General features: G+C 44.5%; 1 protein-coding gene and 1 pseudogene across 4 annotated transcripts in view; both read right to left on the reverse strand.

The window, feature by feature from the left end:
• The window catches only part of LOC139273777 (zinc finger protein 239-like), a 65,584-nt gene extending 47,499 nt beyond the window's left edge, over window positions 1-18,085 (reverse strand). For 2 of the 4 annotated variants that reach the window (XM_070890865.1, XM_070890862.1), the window contains exons 1-2: window positions 17,999-18,085; window positions 17,360-17,525 (exon numbers count right to left, since the gene is read on the reverse strand). The gene's annotated coding sequence lies outside the window, so the exon portion shown is untranslated. Of the gene's footprint in view, window positions 1-17,359; window positions 17,526-17,965 lie in introns of all 4 variants that reach the window. The other 2 variants (XM_070890863.1, XM_070890864.1) reach the window with 2 other exon arrangements.
• The window catches only part of LOC139274159 (zinc finger protein 850-like), a 360,216-nt pseudogene that overhangs the window by 3,715 nt on the left and 338,337 nt on the right, over window positions 1-18,164 (reverse strand).

An 18,164-nucleotide genomic window follows, 5' to 3' on the forward strand; every position in this document is an offset into this window, starting at 1 on the left:
ATTTAATTGGGCAAGAAAGGCCAGGTATCAGCTAATGAGTGGACAAAGGGAAGGAGGGATCACAAAGGATAGGGTGAACTGAATGTCTCTCAATTGTATCACGTACTGAAAGTGTATAACCGTTGCGACCCTACATTGTAACGTGGCTTGTCCGAGGGAAGTGGGCGCACTCTGAGGGAGAGCATTCCTTCGTTCTGATAAGTCCCGGTCGGTGAAACAATTAATAAAGACTGCTTTGTTATAAGCTGCTTTGGTGTTCGCCTCAGTGTATTCGCTGAAACAGATTGAAGGAAAAAGAATCCAGAATCTACATTTGGTGTCAGAAGTGGGATCTCAACAGACGACTGCTAAAAACTTGCAAATTAAGAGCCAGACTAGCCTTGGACGAGACGGGAGGAAAATGGCCACTGGAGTGAGTATACTTTAAATACCACTCCAGTTTCCTTCGATTTCAAAAGTCTGAGGAAAGTTTGGTCACCCGCTGGTTCTCAGGTAGCGTTCTGAACGAGATCCAGGACAATCTGGTGAATACCTTCTAAACTTAGAATAGAGAAGGTTAGGGAAATCTCGCGGCAACGCAGAAGGATAGGGAAATCTGGAACCTAGAACAAATTAAGTAAGGCTTAGGATAGGTAAATCTGGAACCTAGACCAAATTAAGTAAGGCTTATCGCGCAGCGACGCGAACAGGAAAACCGCGCGGCGACGCGGAGGGATAGACAATTGCGTGGCGACGCGGAGGTTAGGGAATTACGTAAAATTTAGCCGTGGGACTGTGTAAATTTAAAATTGTACTTATTCCAGGTACGGCGTCGATCTTGTATATCACTTGGTCCGCCTAGGCTCTGGATAAGATAACCTAAACCACCGCAGGGCGACGCGGGGACAATCGGGACTAATTAGGACCTTGATCCTACGCGGGGCGACGCGAGGATGGGTAATTTAGATAAAACTACGAATTCCCTGAAAGATCATGGATCCAAAAATAGAGCCGGCCAAAACAATTAATAGGAAAGAAGAGAGACTTTTGTGAACGTCTGTTTTAAATGAGAAGTGCTTGTGTGATTTTGATTGCAGAATGAAAGCCTGTTTGGGAAACCGGGGAGTTGTGGTTTGTTTTAGCTCCACCCACTTTTTCAAACAGAGTGAAAGTTTTTTTAACCCTTCGTAGTGTCCTATATGTGGGAAGTTTAAGAGTGTGAACCTTATTGAATTACATTTTAAGTTAGGAATGCAGGTGTGGATATATTCGGATGATAAGTTACGGAGCTAGGAAATGCACAAAGGATAGGTTTGTTGAGTAAAAGATAAAAAAATACATGGTCCCGGTGGTTAAAAAAAAAAAATTTATTTGACACGCTCACTTACTTGTCGAAAGAAAACATGCAATGATTGATTACATTGGATTGAAAGACATAAATTTAGTCTCGGAATTAGATAAAGAATGCCTTTTTTTTTAAAGTTTCTAAGCTCAAAAAAAAAGTTTTAAATAAAGATTGAAATTACAAAGTTTGAATTGGGATTTTGAGATAATCAGAGAAGGCACAGCAAAATACTGAGGTGGATTCAAAAAAAAATTTATTATATTAAATCTGATCTCTTAAAGAAAATAGGAGATATAAAACTAAAAGATTTGGAAACAATCTAGAACTACCTTCAGGGATCAGGTCAAACTCCTGGGCGAGTGGCGAGCTATCTGCGAAGGTGTAAAAGGGACTTTTGAAAAATGCTAAAAACAGCAAGCTTTAGCAGTTTCGAAGAGACATGGTAACGACCTTGAACTGGTACAATTGAGATAACGAAAAGCAGCTCTCTCAGCCTACGTGCCAATCTTCCCTCTAGTTATGGAAAAGACGGAAAAAAAAGACGCAACCTTGAAAGAAAACAAATACAAAACCTAATTTGAAGAAAGGAGATCTTTAAAAAAAAAAAGACGTAACTTACTAAATAGATGCTGAAAGGAAAAAAAAGTGTTCTGAGATGGAAAAGGACATAACTTACTAAATACTAGCTGATATTTGCCGTGAAAAAGATATTGGCTTAATTGAAAAATTTTTGGAAGAGGTAAAAGACACTCTCCATTGACAATGATTTTAAATTATGAGAAAGTTCCACTGCAGTTTGAAAAGATGCATCACTTCGGTCAAGTTGGCAGGAAAACGCCACTAAATTAGGATTCTCATTGACAGAAGGAGGACATGTTAAAACCATAGACGTCTTAAAAAAAATGCGCACACGAGAAACGTACTAAGAGATCCACTGGGACCTCTGAGAAAGGTATTGATAGACTACGTAGTCAAATGGTTGGCTTTGCATTGACCGAGGCTGATGACGAAATTGAATTAAACAAATGCTATTAAAAATGTGTGGTCTCGTTTTAAATCAATTTTAAAAAAAATCTTTGGCAAGTACTTGAATTAGGAGTTAAAAAAATTGGAGTTTAATCTAAAATACTGCCATTCCTGATGAGAAGACTTTTATTATGACGGCTTTACTAATGATTTCTGCTGTTTAACGGATTCCTAATTTCTAAGCAAGTTTTGAAGGCACAAAGACTTTTTTTTCCAGATGATTACGTGAAGTCACGTAATTACATCAGCTCGTCTTACAAACCCGTAAAGGAATTAACCCTTTCCATTGACAGCCGTTTTATACTGAACATTATTAATTTGGATTTCTTAATAGAATAAAGACTCACCTGACAGATAAAGGAAATGGTGGGATAGTCAGAATAAAGTAGAACTAGCTTATGTAATAATACTTGCCTGATACAATAAAGAAATAGATACTCAAACAAAACAAATTCAAGAGTTAAAAGGCTAAGATAAATAAGCTGAAAGAGATTTAAAAAAACAGGACTAGACAGATACAGATAGTACAGTGCACAGCCATAGCACCATCACCTGTGGCAAAAGAGCCAATGTACCCCACTTAGGGAATCCATAAACCCAACCTAACCCTGACCTCCAATTTCACGGAGTGACCTCGACATGCATGGATAAAAGATGAGTCAGACTAAAACCTTGCAAAGGATAAGTTAGCCTCGGAAAAACCAATGCTAACCATCCAAGATGTCATTAAAGCACAGGAGGACGCTCCTGAAAAAGATAAACTGTTGTGGAAAGATTATGGATGTACTTATGACAATGTCTCTAAACTCTGGACCACTCCCGCGGAACAGACTTGCATGTCTGACGAGTTGGCCCTAGGGGTTATTGAATGTATGCACTTTGCTACTCATTGTGGAGCAAGGACAACAAGTGACACGCTTTTGGCCATTTGGTGGCACCCTAGACTCCAGGCGCTGGCCCAGAACATTGTAGTCGCTGCCTTGTTTGCCAACAGCATAATCCAGGGAAGGGAGTCCCCTGTGATTGGGGTAAGACGCCCCTACCAGAAAGTCCCTTTGAGACCTTGCAGTTGGACTGCATTGAGTTGCAAAGAGTTCAGTGTTACAAATATGTGTTAGTAATAGTAGATGTGTTTAGCAAATGGATCGAAGCTTACCCTACCCTGGACAATAAGGCTCAAACTGTTGTTAAAGTGTTAATGAGGGAAATTGTTCCTAGATATGGTATCCCAGCTCGACTGAGTTCTGATAATGGCCCTCACTTTATTGGCCAAGTTAACAAAGAATTCTGTTCCCAGAAGCGCATTAACCAGCAGCTGCATTGTGCCTACCGACCCCAAGCTGCGGGATTAGTTGAACGTGCTAATCAAACTCTTAAAACCAAGCTTGCAAAACTGGTAGCATCAACCGGACTCAATTGGCTTAAACTCCTTCCCATAGCCCTATTCCAGATCCGAACTACTCCCACCGGCAAGGCTAGACTGACCCCTGCGGAGGTCATTTATGGTAGGCCCCTTAGGACCCCATGGAATCAGAATGTCCCCTCCACTGTCCAATTCCACCACATGACTGAGGAAATGACCACCTATGTTCTTTCCCTGACTCAGGCTCTGCGAATAGCCCACAACCAGGTTCGAGATGCTCACCTCGACCTCCCAGTCTTACCTGAATCGTTTCTCGTGGCACCAGGGAAGTATGTCCTGATTAAGAAATGGATTCGAAAGGGATTGGAGCCTCGATGGGAGGGGCCTTTTCAGGTGTTGCTTACCACCCCCACCGCCGCCAAGGTTAAGGGGAGGAGCACCTGGGTTCACCTGCACCACTGTAAACTTGTCACCCCATAACGAACCTATTTTACTGGTTGTCCTAACCCCTGTTTCTGTTCCAGACTTCCTCTTCTCCATAGCTGAATAAGGTCCTTCCTAGGAGCGTCCCGGCTAACCAAGTGGGTCCCGAGGAGAACAGTTTGAACTCCTACCCGTAGTGATAGACAACGAGCTACACCGACGGTGAACTGAGAAGAGAGGCGAGAAAACCGAACTCTTTGAATCAGCAAAATATTCGGACTATTTATCCTTGTCCATAGAGACACTACAAGAAACATTTTGTTCCCGAGTAATTGTTAACCTAGAGCGATAAGATGAAACTGTGTCTGTGTGCCACAGTCTGTATAGTGACGTTGGTGTACGACAGGTGCAGCGCATGGGAGGGGAGACTGAAGCGAGAGCTCCATGTAAACACCTTTTTGTATATGTCTTATTCCTTTACGCCCCGTTCCACTGACCCTAACTGACACTGTCAAGTGGCTTCTGAGCCAGACTAGCATGAGAGGAGGGGGGCCAATGCAACTACGAAAGATGAAAGGCGGGTCAAGAGAGGGATCACGGAGGGCAGGAGGAGCCTCATACTGTTACCGTGTGGACAACCACGGGGACGTCACCAAGTGGGAGAGTGCTGGGTACCCCATTAGTCAAACGTTCCAGGGATAGTACCAACCACCCTATGACCGTAAAAAGGAACCCCCATTCTTAGTCCTGACCAATACCTCGGGGATCGGGAGGCCAACCGGGAACATATATTTAACCCAAAATATCATAGGGTACAGCGATTGCCCACACAGCCTCAACATCACAACAGGTGTACGAGTCACTATCCTCTCTCACCTTCCGAATAAAACAGGTGGAGGTCTGTGGGCCCAGTCTTGGGACCCCAACACAATATATCAGAAGGCAGCGTATAACGGCACGTATTTTGTGTGTGGGCATAGGGCATATCCCTGCTTGCCTAGGCGATGGACAGGGTCCTGCTATCTGGGATATATTGTGCCATTTGTGCGGCAAACACGTACCCTGGCGGAAGTACATGCCTCCAGCCGACACAGGCGAGCCCTCACCCCCGTCGAGAGTTTCTTTGGGATCATGATGTTCCCATTCGGGATAGGACGCACCATGGATGAAGTACAGAACCTAGAGAGGGTATTGGAACAGATAGCTAACTATACTGCTGAAGCTCTGGAGGACATCACGGCCAAAATGGTAGCCATACGGACCGTGGCATTACAAAACCGAATGGCCCTCGATTATCTGTTAGCTGAGAAAGGGGGAACATGTGCCCTGATAGTGCAACATTCAGATCCTTACATCCCCGATAATTCAGAAAACATAACCAATCTCGCTGATCACATAAGAAGGGAGGTAAAGAAGTTATCCACCCCTGCAGGAGGAGTAGGCTGGTTTGATTGGCTGTTAGGTGGATCCTGGGGATCGTATCTAATGCATGGAGCGATTATTCTCATCGTAGTAATAATTACCTGTTGCTTGATTATTGGTTGCTTTAACCTTTGTTGTAAAGTCATAATGGCAAGGTTAGCAAACCCTCTTGTGGCCAGGGGCTCCCGGGTTATGATCCAGCAAACTAAAGACCTACTCGACAAGGAGCATCAGGAAAGAGAGTGCGAACGGCTGAATGCGATACTCCTGGAATAGTCACCAGGGTTATCATGGAATGATAAAAGGGGGGAATGTGAAGGTTTGAAAATGTATAAGCAATAGAGACAGTGAAGTGAACAAAGGAATAATGGAAAATAACTAAAAGAATGTCAGACTGCAAATATTACATCAGCACAATTAACAGACTTGCTCAAGGTCTAAGTTACTAGTCACGCCAGTAAAATTGTAACATTTACAAGCAATGTGTGAGAAAGCTCTTTGTGCAATGTGTGAGAAAGCTCTTTGTAAAAAACAGTTGCTGTAACCACTTGCCTGTATTTAATTGGGCAAAGAAGGCCAGGTATCGGCTAATGAGTGGACAAAGGGAAGGAGGGATCACAAAGGATAGGGTGAACTGAATGTCTCTCAATTGTATCACGTACTGAAAGTGTATAACCGTTGCGACCCTACATTGTAACGTGGCTTGTCCGAGGGAAGTGGGCGCACTCTGAGGGAGAGCGTTCCTTCATTCTGATAAGTCCCGGCCGGTGAAACAATTAATAAAGACTGCTTTGTTATAAACTGCTTTGGTGTTCGCCTCAGTGTATTCGCTGAAACAGATTGAAGGAAAAAGAATCCAGAATCTACACAGCCATGTGCCTGAGTCCCGAAGACTGTGTTGCCTGCCTGGTGCTAGGGTTAAGGACCTGTCCTCTGGGCTGGAGAGGAACTTGGAGTGGGAGGGGGAAGATCCAGTTGCCGTGGTCCATGTAGGTATCAATGACATAGGTAGAACAAAGAAAGAGGTTCTGCTGAGGGATTTTGAGCAGCTAGGGGCTAAATTAAAAAGCTGAACCACTAAGACAATAATCTCTGGATTACTACTTGAGCCACGAGCAAATGTGCATAGGGTAAATAAGATCAGAGGGATGAACACGTGGCTCAAAGACTGGTGTGGGAGAAATGGGTTTCGATTTATGGGGCACTGGCACCAGTACTGGGACAAGAGGGAGCTGTTCCGTTGGGACGGGCTTCACTTGAAGGAGGCTTGTGCTAGTGTCCTTGGGAAGTGAATAACTAGGGCTGTAAAGAGGCCTTTAAACTAAATAATGGGGGGGGGGGGGGTAGGTTCAGATGAGCGGCAATTTAAAAAGTCAAAGAGCAAGGAGAAGGCAATAGAGCAGGGTAGTGGTGGGGGAAATGATAACCAGAGTGTAACAGGAAGGGACAGAATGTATAAAATTAAGAGTGTAACAGAAAGTAGGGTCAAAGCAGGGAAAAATGGTAAAAAGACAAAATGAAAAGCTCATTATCTGAATGCACGCAGCATTCGTAACAAGATAGATGAGTTGATGGCACAAATAGATACAAATGGGTATGATCTGATAGCCAATACAGAGACGTGGTTGCAAGGTGACCAAGGCTGGGAACTAAATATTCAGGGGTATTTAACAATTCAGAAGGATAGACAGAAAGGAAAAGGTGGGTAGCTCTGTTAACAAACGATGAGATCAGTGCAGTAGTGAGAAATTATATTGGCTCAGAAGCTCAAGATGTAGAATCAGTTTGAGTGAAGATAAGAAATAATAAGGGGAAGAAGTCACTGGTGGGCGTAATCTATAGGCCCCCTAACAGTAGCTACGGAGTATAAATCAAGAAACAATGGAGGCTTGTAAGAAAGGTATGGCAATAATCATGGGCGATTTTAATCTTCATATTGATTGGACAAATCAAATTGGCCAAGGTAGCCTTGAGGAAGAGTTTATAGAGTTTCTAGGATGGTCTCCTTGAACAGTATGTTGCGGAACCAACCAGGGAGCAGGCTATCTTAGATCTGGTGGTGTAATGAGACAGGATTAATAAATGATCTCAAAGTAAAGGATCCTCTCGGAAAAACTGAACATAACATGGTTGAATTTCAAATTCAGTTGGAGGGTGAGAAAGTCAGATCTCAAACCAGTGTCCTGATTCTAAATAAAAACGACTACAAAGATATGAAAACAGAACTAGGGATGTTTGCTGATGACTGAACAGTGTTCAGTTGCATTCAAAACTCCTCCGATAATGGAGCAGTCCATGCCCGCAAACAGCAAGACCTGGACAACATTCAGGCTTGGGCTGATAAGTGGCAAGTAACATTCACACCACAAGTGCCAGGCAATGGCTATCTCCAACAAGCAAGAGTCTAACCACCGTCCCTTAACATTCAATGGCATTACTATAGCCGAATCCCCTACCATCAACATCCTGGGGGTTACCATTGACCAGAAACTTAACTGGACCAGCCACATAAACACTGTGGCAACAAGAGCAGGTCAGAGGCTGTGTATTCTACGGCGAGTGTCTCACCTCCTGACTCCCCAAAGCCTTTCCACCAAGGCACAAGCCAGGAGTGTGATGGAATACTCCCCACTTGCCTGGATGAGTGCAGCTCCAATAACACTCAAGAAGCTCGACACCATCCAGGACAAAGCAGCCCGCTTGATTGCCATCCCATCCACCACCTTCAACATCCACTCCCTCCACCACCAGCACAACGTGGCTGCAGTGTGTACCATCTACAAGATGCACTGCAACAACTCGCCAAGGCTTCTTCAGCAGCACCTCCCAAACCCGCGACCTGTATCATCTAGAAGCACAAGGGCAGCAAGCGCATGGGAACACCATCATCTCCACGTTCCCCTCCAAGTCATACACCATCCTGACTTGAAAGCATATCACCATTCCTTTATTGTCGCTAGCTCAAATTCCTGGAACTCCCTCCCTAACAGCACTGTGGCACTACCATCACCACACGGACTGCAGCAGTTCATGAAGGTGGTTTACCACCATCTTCTGAAGGGCAATTAGGGATGGGCAATAAATGGTGGCCCTGCTAGCGACGCCCACATCCCTTGAACGTATAAAAAAAAGTTGGCTTAAGTCGACTGGGAAAATAGATTCAAGTGCAAGACGGTTGAGAAGCAGTGAAAGACAATAAAGGAGATATTTCATAACTCAACAAAAATATATTTCAGTGAGAAGGAAAAACTTTAAGCGAGAGGAGAACCATCCGTGGCTAACTGAGGAAGTAAAGGATGGTATCAATTTGAAAACAAAGGCATACAAAGTGGCCAAGATTAGTGGGAGGCCACAGCAGTGGCAAATTAAAAAAAAACAGCAAATGATGACTAAAGAAATAATAAAGAGAGGGAAGATAGATTATGAGAGTAAACTAGCAAGCAATAAAAAAAAAGATAGTAAGCTTCTACAGGTATGTAAAAAGGATAGGGTAGCTAAAGTAAACGTTGGTCCTTAGAGGATAAGACTGGGGAATTAATAATGGAGAACAGGGAAATGGCAGAGACTTTGAACAATTATTTTGTATCAGTCCAAGGGGCTATAGCGAGGGAGGAACTTAAAGCAATCACTATGACAAAAAAAAGGGCTGTGTCAAATAATGGGATGAAAGGTGGAAAAGTCCCCTGGACCTGATGGCTTGCAACCTCGGGTCTTAATACACAGTAATGCCCCCTCTTCACTGTCCCATCAAATACTCCCAGGGCTGGCATAGCACAGGTTGGATACAGAGTAAAGCTCCATCTATACTGACCCATCAAACAATGCCACAGCAGGTACAGCACAGGTTAGATACAGAGTAAAAATCCCTCTACACTCCCACTATCAAACACTCCCAGGGGAGGTACATTATCTGTTAGATACAGAGTAAAGCTCCCTCTGCACCGGCCAACAAGCACTCCAAGGGCAGGTAAAGCATGGGTTAGGCAGAGGGTAAAGCTCCCTCTATACTCTCCTATCAAACAATGCCAGGGCAGGTACAGCACAGGTCAGATACAGAGTAAAGCTCCCTCTGCACTGCCCCATCAAACACTCCCAGACCAGGTACAGCACGGGTCAGAAACAGAGTAAAGCCCCGTCTATACTATCCCTTCAAGCAATCCCAGAGCAGGTACAACACGGATTAGATACAGAGTAAACCTCCCTCTACACTGTCCCATCAAAAACTCAAAGGGTAGGTATAGAACATAATAAATAGAGCCATTTGGCCTCTCGAGCCTGCTCCACCATTCAATAAGATCATGCCTGATCTGATCCTGGCCTGAACTTCACTTCCCTACCCGCTTCCCATAACCCTGGACTCCCTTATCATTCAAAAATCTGTCTATCCCCACCTGAAATATATTCAATGACCCAGCCTCCACAGCTCTCTGAGGTAGAGAATTCCAAAGATTCACGACCCTCAGATAAGAAATTCCTCCTCATTTCAGTTTTAAACAGGTGACCTCTTATTCTGAAAATATGCCACCAAGTTCTAGATTCCCCAACGAGGAGAAACATCCTCTCTGCATCTACCCTGTCAAGCCCCCTTAGAATCTTATACATTTCAATAAGATCATCTCGAAGTCTTCTAAACTCCAATGTGTATAAGCCCAACCTACTTCAACTTCCTTCATATGACAACCCCTTCATCTCAGCAATCAACCTCGGGAACCTTCTCTGAACTACCTCTAGTGCAAGTATAGCCATACAGAATGACCCCTCCTTAAATAAGGAGACCAAAACTGTACGCAGTACTCCAGGAGTGGTCTTACCAATGCCCTGTACCGTTGTAGAAGGACTTTCTTACTTTTATACTCCATCCCCCTTGCAATAAAGGACAACATTCCATTTGCCTTCCTAATTACTTGCTGTACCTGCATACTAACTTTTTGTGTTTAATGTACAAGGACCCCCAGATCCCTCTGTACCACCACATTTTGCAATCTCTCCCCATTTAAAATAATAATTTGCTTTTTTATTTTTCTGACCAAAGTGGATAACCTCACATTTTACGCATTATACTCCATCTGCTCATTTTTTGCCCACTCACTTAGCCCATCTATATCCCTTTGTAGATTCTTTGCGTCTTGCTCACAACTTGCTCGGTTAGCACAGGTTAGATACACAGTAAATTTCCATCTACATTATCCCATCAAACGCTCCCAGGGCAGGTACAGCACGGGTTAGATACAGAGTAAAGCTCCCTCTGCACTGTCTGAAAAACAATGCCAGGGCAGGTACAGCAAAATTAGATACAGAATAAAGCTCCCTCTACACTGTCCCATCAAAGGACCGGTATAGCACGGGTCAAATACAGAGTTTAGTTCCCTCTAAACAGCCCCAAACACTCCCAGAACAGGTATAGCACGGATCAGAAACAAGTAAAGGTCCCTCTACACTGTCCCATCCAACTCTCGGTACAGCACAGGTTAGGCAGAGAGTAAAGCTCCCTTTACACTGTCCCATCAAATATTCCAAGAGCAGGTACAGCATGGATTAAATACACTGTAAAGTTCCCTCTACAGTCTCATCAAACACCCCCAGGGCAGGTACTGCATGGGTTAGATACAGAGTAAAGCTCCCTCTAAACTGTCACATCACACACACCCAGGGCAGGTACAGCACGGATTAGATACATTGTAAAGATCCCTCTATACCGTCCCATCAAATACTTGCAGGACAGGTACAGCACGGGTTAGATGCAGAGTAAAGCACCCTCTAAACTGTCCCATCAAACACTCCCAGGGCAGGTACAGCATGGGTTAGATGCAGAGTAAATCTCCCTTATTGCAACAGTGACTACAATCCAAAAGTATTTCATTGGCTGTAAAGCGCTTTGAGAGGTCCGGTGGTCGTGAAAGGCGACAAATAAATCCAAGTCTTTCTCCCTCTACACTGTCCCATCAGACACTGCCAGCCCATAATGAGCACAGCATCAGGCACTGCAGTGATGTCATAAAGCAGGGCCATTCAGCCCAGCTGGTCCTCTCCTTGTCCCTTTAAAGGTGGAAAGCTGCGACATCCTGTCTCAACACACATCCCTCTGTTCATACTGAGAATCCCCGGGGAAGGGCCAGGGCCCAGAGTGTGGAACACAACCAAGGGGGAAAGAGAAAGAGAGTGGGTGCAGTGTGGGAGATGAGGGAGGAGGCTGCTCATTCCCAGGGGCAGATCAGACAAAGTGCTTTGAGTGGTGGGTCCAGCAATTAAGCTGAAAACAAACCAAAGGGAACAAATAAAGATCCAATCCAAGGGAACAAGCAACGGGTCATTGGGCAGACATCACAACCGGCCCAAAATTATTCAATGGGCGAGCATCGATTGCTTATTGTGGGAAGTTCCACACTTCAATTGGATTGGCTAACTAACAGAAAACAGAGAGTCGAGTTGAATGGTTCATTCTCGGGTTGGCAATCAGTAACTAGTGATCAGTGCTGCGACCCCAACTATTTGCAATCTATATTAACAACTTGGAAGAAGGGATCGAGTGCAACGTAGCCAAGTTTGCTGACGATACAAAGATGGGAGGAAAAGCAATGTGTGAGGACACAAAAAATATGCAAAAGGACATAGACAGGATAAGTGAGTGGGCAAAAATTTGGCAGATAGAGTATAATGTTGGAAAGTGTGAAGTCATGCACTTTGGCAGAAAAAAAATCAAAGAGCAAGTTATTATTCAAATGAAGAAAGATTGCGAAGTGCTGCAGTACAGAGGGACCTGGGGATACTTGTACATGCAACATAAAAGGTTAGTATGCAGGTACAGCAAGTGATCAGGAATCTTGGCCTTTATTGCAAAGGGGATGGAGTATAAAAGCAGGAAAGTCTTGCTGCAGATATACAAAGTATTGGTGAGGTCACACCTGGAATACTGCATGCAGTTTTGGTTTCCATATTTACGAAAGGATATACTGGTTTGGAGGCAATTCAGAGAAGGTTCACTAGGTTGATTCCGGAAATGAGGGGTTGACTTATGAGGAAAGGTTGAGTAGGTTGGGCCTCTACTCATTAGAATTCAGAAGAATAAGAGGTGATCTTATCGAAACGTATAAGATTATGAGGGGGCTTGACAAGGTGGATGCAGAATGGATGTTTCCACCGATAGGGGAGACTAGAACTAGACGGCATAAACTTAGAATAAGGGGCCGCCCATTTAAAACTGAGATGAGGAGAAATTTCTTCTCTCAGACGGTTGTAAATCTGTGGAATTCGCTGTCTCAGAGTGCTGTGGAAGCTGGGTAATTGAATAGATTTAAGACAGAGTTAGAAAGTTTCTTAACTGATAAGGGAATAAGGGGTTAAGGGGAGTGAACAGGGAAGTGCACCTGAGTTCATGATCAGATCAGCCGTGATCGTATTAAATGGCGGGGCAGGCTCGAGGGGCCGTATGGCCTACTCCTGCTCCTATTTCTTATGTTTTTATGATTTTACTGTTATGCCCCCTCGTCCTAGACACCCACCGCAGCAGAATAAATTTCTCTCAATGTACCCTAGCAATTGATTTCAAAACCACACTAAATTCCCACAGACTAGGTGGAGTATGGGTTAGATACAGAGTAAAGTTCCCTCTACACTGCCGCAGGGCAAATTTCGATGTTCGTCCCGACCGCACTGAGCAGCTTATCAATTCAAATTCAGCAGCAGTACGATCTGCCACTTCACTGAAAATTTTCCACCCACAGCTCCTGATCAGTTTCAGGATAAAGCTTCCTCCAAACTGTCACATCAAACACTCCCAGGGCACAGACAGTACTGTATCAGAGGAACTGTACCCCAGTGAGAGTCAGTGTCAGAGGAAACTATACCCCAGTGAGAGTCAGTGCCAGAGGAAACTGTACCCCAGTGAGAGTTATTACAATTCGAAATATCTTCAGTTATCAGCAACAAATTGCATTTATATCGCGCCTTAAACATAGTAAAATGTCCCAAGACACTTCACATAGAAAATAGGTGCAGGAGTAGGACATTCGGCCCTTCTAGTCAAACCACCATTCAATAAGATCATGGCTGATCATTCCCTCCGTACCCCTTTCCTGCTTTCTCTCCGTACCCCTTGATCTCTTTAGCCGTAAGGGCCACATCTAACTCCCTCTTGAATATATCCAATGAACTGGCATCAACAACTCTCTGCAGTAGGAAATTCCACAGGTTGACAACTCTCTGAGTGAAGAAGTTTCTCCTCATCTCAGTCCTAAATGGCTTACCCCTTATCCTTAGTCTGTGTCTCCTGGTTCTGGACTTCCTCAACATCGGGAACATTCTTCCAGCAGCTAACCTGTCCAGTCGCGTCAGAATTTTATGTTTCTATGACATCCCCTCTCATTCTTCTAAACTCCAGTGAATACAGGCTCAGTCGATCCAGCATCTCCTCATATATCAGTCCTGCTATCCCGGGAATCAGTCTAGTGAATGTTCGCTGCACTCCCTCAATAGCAAGAACGTCCTTCCTCAGATTAGGAGACCAAAACTAAACACAATATTCCTCACCAAGGCCCTGTACAACTGCAGTAAGACCCCCCCCTGCTCCTATACTCAAATCCCCTAGCTATGAAGGCCAACATACCATTTGCCTTCTTCACCGCCTGCTGTACCTGCATGCCAACTTTCAATGACTGATGTACCATGACACCCAGGTCTCGTTGCACCTCCCCTTTTCCTAATCTGCCGCCATTCTAATAATATTCTGCCTTCATGTTTTTGCCCCCAAAGTGGATAACCTCACATTTATCCACATTATACTGCATCTGCCCACTCACCTAACCTTTCCAAGTCACCCTGCAGCCTCTTAGTGTCCTCCTCACAGCTCACACCGCCACCCAGCTTAGTGTCATCCGCAAACTTGGAGATATTACACTCAATTCCTTCCTCTAAATCATTAATGCATATTGTAAATAGCTGGGGTCCGAGCACTGAGGCACCCCACTAGTCACTGCCTGCCATTCTGAAAAGGACCCGTTTATCCCGACTCTCTGCTTCCTGTCTGCCAACCAGTTCTCTATCCACGTCAGTACATTACCCCCACTACCATGTGCTTTAATTTTGCACACCAATCTTTTGAGTTGGACCTTGTCAAAAGCCTTTTGAAAGTCCAAATGCACATCTGCTTGTTCTCCCTCGTCCACTCTACTAGTTACATCCTCAAAAAATTCTAGAAGATTTGTCAAGCAGGATTTGCCTTTCATAAATCCATGTTGACTTGGACCGATCCTGTCACTGCTTTCCAAATGCGCTGCTATTTCATCTTTAATAATTGATTCCAACATTTTCCCCACTACTGATGTCAGGCTAACCGGTCTATAAGTACCTCTCCCTCCTTTTTTAAAAAGTGGAGTTACATTAGCTACCCTCCAGTCCACAGGAACTGATCCAGAGTCGATAGACTGTTGGAAAATGATCACCAATGCATCCACTGTTTCGAGGGCCACTTCCTTAAGTACTCGGGGATGCAGAATATCAGGCCCCAGGGATTTATCGGCCTTCAATCCCATCAATTTCCCTAACACAATTTCATGCCTAATAAGGATTTCCTTCAGTCCCTCCTTCTCACCAGACCCTCGGTCCCCTAGTATTTTCAGAAGGTTATGTGTGTCATCCTTCGTGAAGACAGAACCAAAGTATTTGTTCAACTGATCTGCCATTTCTTGGTTCCCCATTATAAATTCACTTGAATCTGACTGCAAGGGACCTACGTTTGTCTTTACTAATCTTTTTCTCTTCACATATCTATAGCCGCTTTTGCAATCAGTTTTTATGTTCCCTGCAAACTTCCTCTCATACTCTATTTTCCCTCTCCTAATTAAACCCTTTGTCCTCCTCTGCTGAATTCTAAATTTCTCTCAGACCTCAGGTTTGCTGCTTTTTCTGGCCAATTTATATGCCTCTTCCTTGGATCTAACACTATCCTTAATTTCCCTTGTTAGCCACGGTTGAGCCACCTTCCCCGTTTTATTTTTAGTTTTTTAGTCCAGACAGGGACGTACAATTGTTGAAGTTCATCCATGTGATCTTTAAATGTTTGCCATTGCCTATCCATCGTCAACTTTAAGTATCATTTGCGAATCTATTCTAGCTAATTCACATCTCATACCATCGAAGTTACCTTTCCTTAAGTTCAGTACCCTAGTCTCTGAATTAACTGTGTCTTTCTCCATCTTCATAAAGAATTCTACCATATTATGGTCACTCTTCCCCAAGGGGCCTCGCACAACAAGATTGCTAATTCGTCCTTTCTCATTACACAGGACCGTTATCAAACAAAATTTGACACCCAGTCACGTAAGGAAATACTGGCACAAGTGACTAAAAGCTTGTTCAAAAGGGTAAGTATTGAGAAGCATTTTAAAAGGTGGAGAGGTTTAGAGGGGGAATTCCAGACCTTATTGCCTCGGCAGGTGAAGGTATGGCCACCAATATTGGAGAGATGAAAATTGGGGCTGCTCAAGAGACCAGAATTGGAGGAAAGCAAAGATCTCTGAGGGTTGTAGGGCTGGAGGAGGTTACAGCAATAGGGAGGGGCAAGGTCCTGGGCGTATTTCAAAAAAAGGATGAGAATTCTGAAATCGAGGCATTGATGGACTTGGAGCCAATGTAGTTCAGCGAGCTCAGGGGTGATGGGTGAATGGAAATTGGTACAAGATGGGATGAGACGGCCGAGGAAAGATTGAATAGAATAGGCCTATATACTCTGGAGTTGAGAAGAACTGAAGGTGATATCATTGATACATATAAAATTCTTAGAGGAATTGACAAGGGCTGGATAGTCTAGAACTAGGAGTCCTAGTATTAGAATAAGAGATCAGCCATATAAGACTGAGATGAGAAGATATTTCTTCACTCAGAGTTGTGGATCTTTGAAATTCTCTATCGAATAGAGATCTTACTGAATGGCGGAGCAGACGGGAGGGGTCCTATGCCCTACTCCTGCTGCTACTTCTTGTGTTCTTGAGTAAGGATACGGGCAGGAGTGTTTTTGATGAGCTTAAGCTGGCGGAGAGTGCGTGGTGTGAGGCCGATGAGGAGAGCATTGCAATAATCCAATGTAGTGGTAACAGAGGCATCGATGAGGGTTTGAGCAGATGAGCTGAGGAAGGGGCAGAGACCGGCGATGTTATGGAGCTGGAAGTAAACGTACTTGGTGACTGAGGGAATATGGGTTCGGAAGCTCATCTCGGGGTTAAGTACGACGCCAATCAATAAATTGCAACTCTCCGTATCTGTGTTTCAGTATATTAGAATACTACATATCTCTAGTGATCAATTAATTGGAAATGCTTCAATATTAGTCATTATCAATATATTTAGTTATAATTCTAAATGTTCATGAATGAATACTTGATAGGTCATGCTGGTCTTTCAGATTGGTCTGTGCATCGTGATCAGTGAATTGACGACGTGCTTCCGGTTCAATCTTTCCATTGGCTTTCTCACCAGATGGGAAATATTTGAACATTGAGATCTGATGGTGTCAGTGTGAGTTCAGTCCCACCTAATGTACAGAGATGGGTCCATCTGCTGGGCTCTGCCTCAAACTGGAGTTATCTCTTAGATCAAAGCCCTTTACTCTAAAACACAGACAAGATTCACTGTGACTGTGTTCAGAGACAGAAACTGATCTCACTTCACATCCCATTACACGGCCCTCATGCTGGATAATTGTGCTCGGTGGTCAGACTCTCCCAGTCTCATTTCCTGTCTTACCTTGTAACCTGTGTGTACTGTCTACAGGACCGGTGTGTATCTGAGTAAATGGCACTTTCTCTTACCTTTCTCCCCAGTCGATCTATTGAAGCACTTTCAATCGGAAGGGGCTCACTGGTTGGTGCTTTCTCAATCCTGTGCTGGTTCACCTGCTGTTGTTCCTCAGTCCACAATCCCTGTTTCCTTCCAGCTGTGGAACTTTCTCAATCACTCCACTATTCGCTGAGAGATCTAATTAGGACAAGGCAGAAAATGAGAAGAATATTAATGTTGTGAAGTGGAATGTAGTGTAAAGTGTTTTGCCAACGATTCAGCAAAGTTTATGTCCAGTATTTCTGTTTGATTTTATCCTTTTCCTCAAATCTCTGTCCCGCCCATCTGGACTTACAGAAAATCACCAGAATTCTTCCCACACTGTCTGAGCTCACTGGGCCCCCGGGTTACACACTGTCTGATCTCACTGGGCCCCCGGGTTACACACTGTCTGATCTCACTGGGCCCCCGGGTTACACACTGTCTGATCTCACTGGGCCCCCGGGTTACACACTGTCTGATCTCACTGGGTCCCCGGGTTACACACTGTCTGATCTCACTGGAAGTTTCAGTCTATCTCCCGCATGTCCCCAAACCCTGAGCTCCGGGGCTGTGTTCAGTCCGGTGTTTTCCCTCACAGACTCACAGACTCGCCGACCCCAGCCACACACCATCAGTCCGGTTCCCTGCGGCCCCCGGGTCCCCACATTGTCCAACCACTGGTTACAGCAAACTGCGCGGCATCCGAGGACTGGGGGTGGGGAGGGCGGCACCGAGCATGCGCACTGCCACCACAGAGCGCCCCAGCTGCATAAATTAATGACCCTGCGAGAGTCG

Source organism: Pristiophorus japonicus, chromosome 9 (genome assembly GCF_044704955.1).
Source record: "Pristiophorus japonicus isolate sPriJap1 chromosome 9, sPriJap1.hap1, whole genome shotgun sequence".
NCBI lineage: Eukaryota > Metazoa > Chordata > Chondrichthyes > Pristiophoridae > Pristiophorus > Pristiophorus japonicus.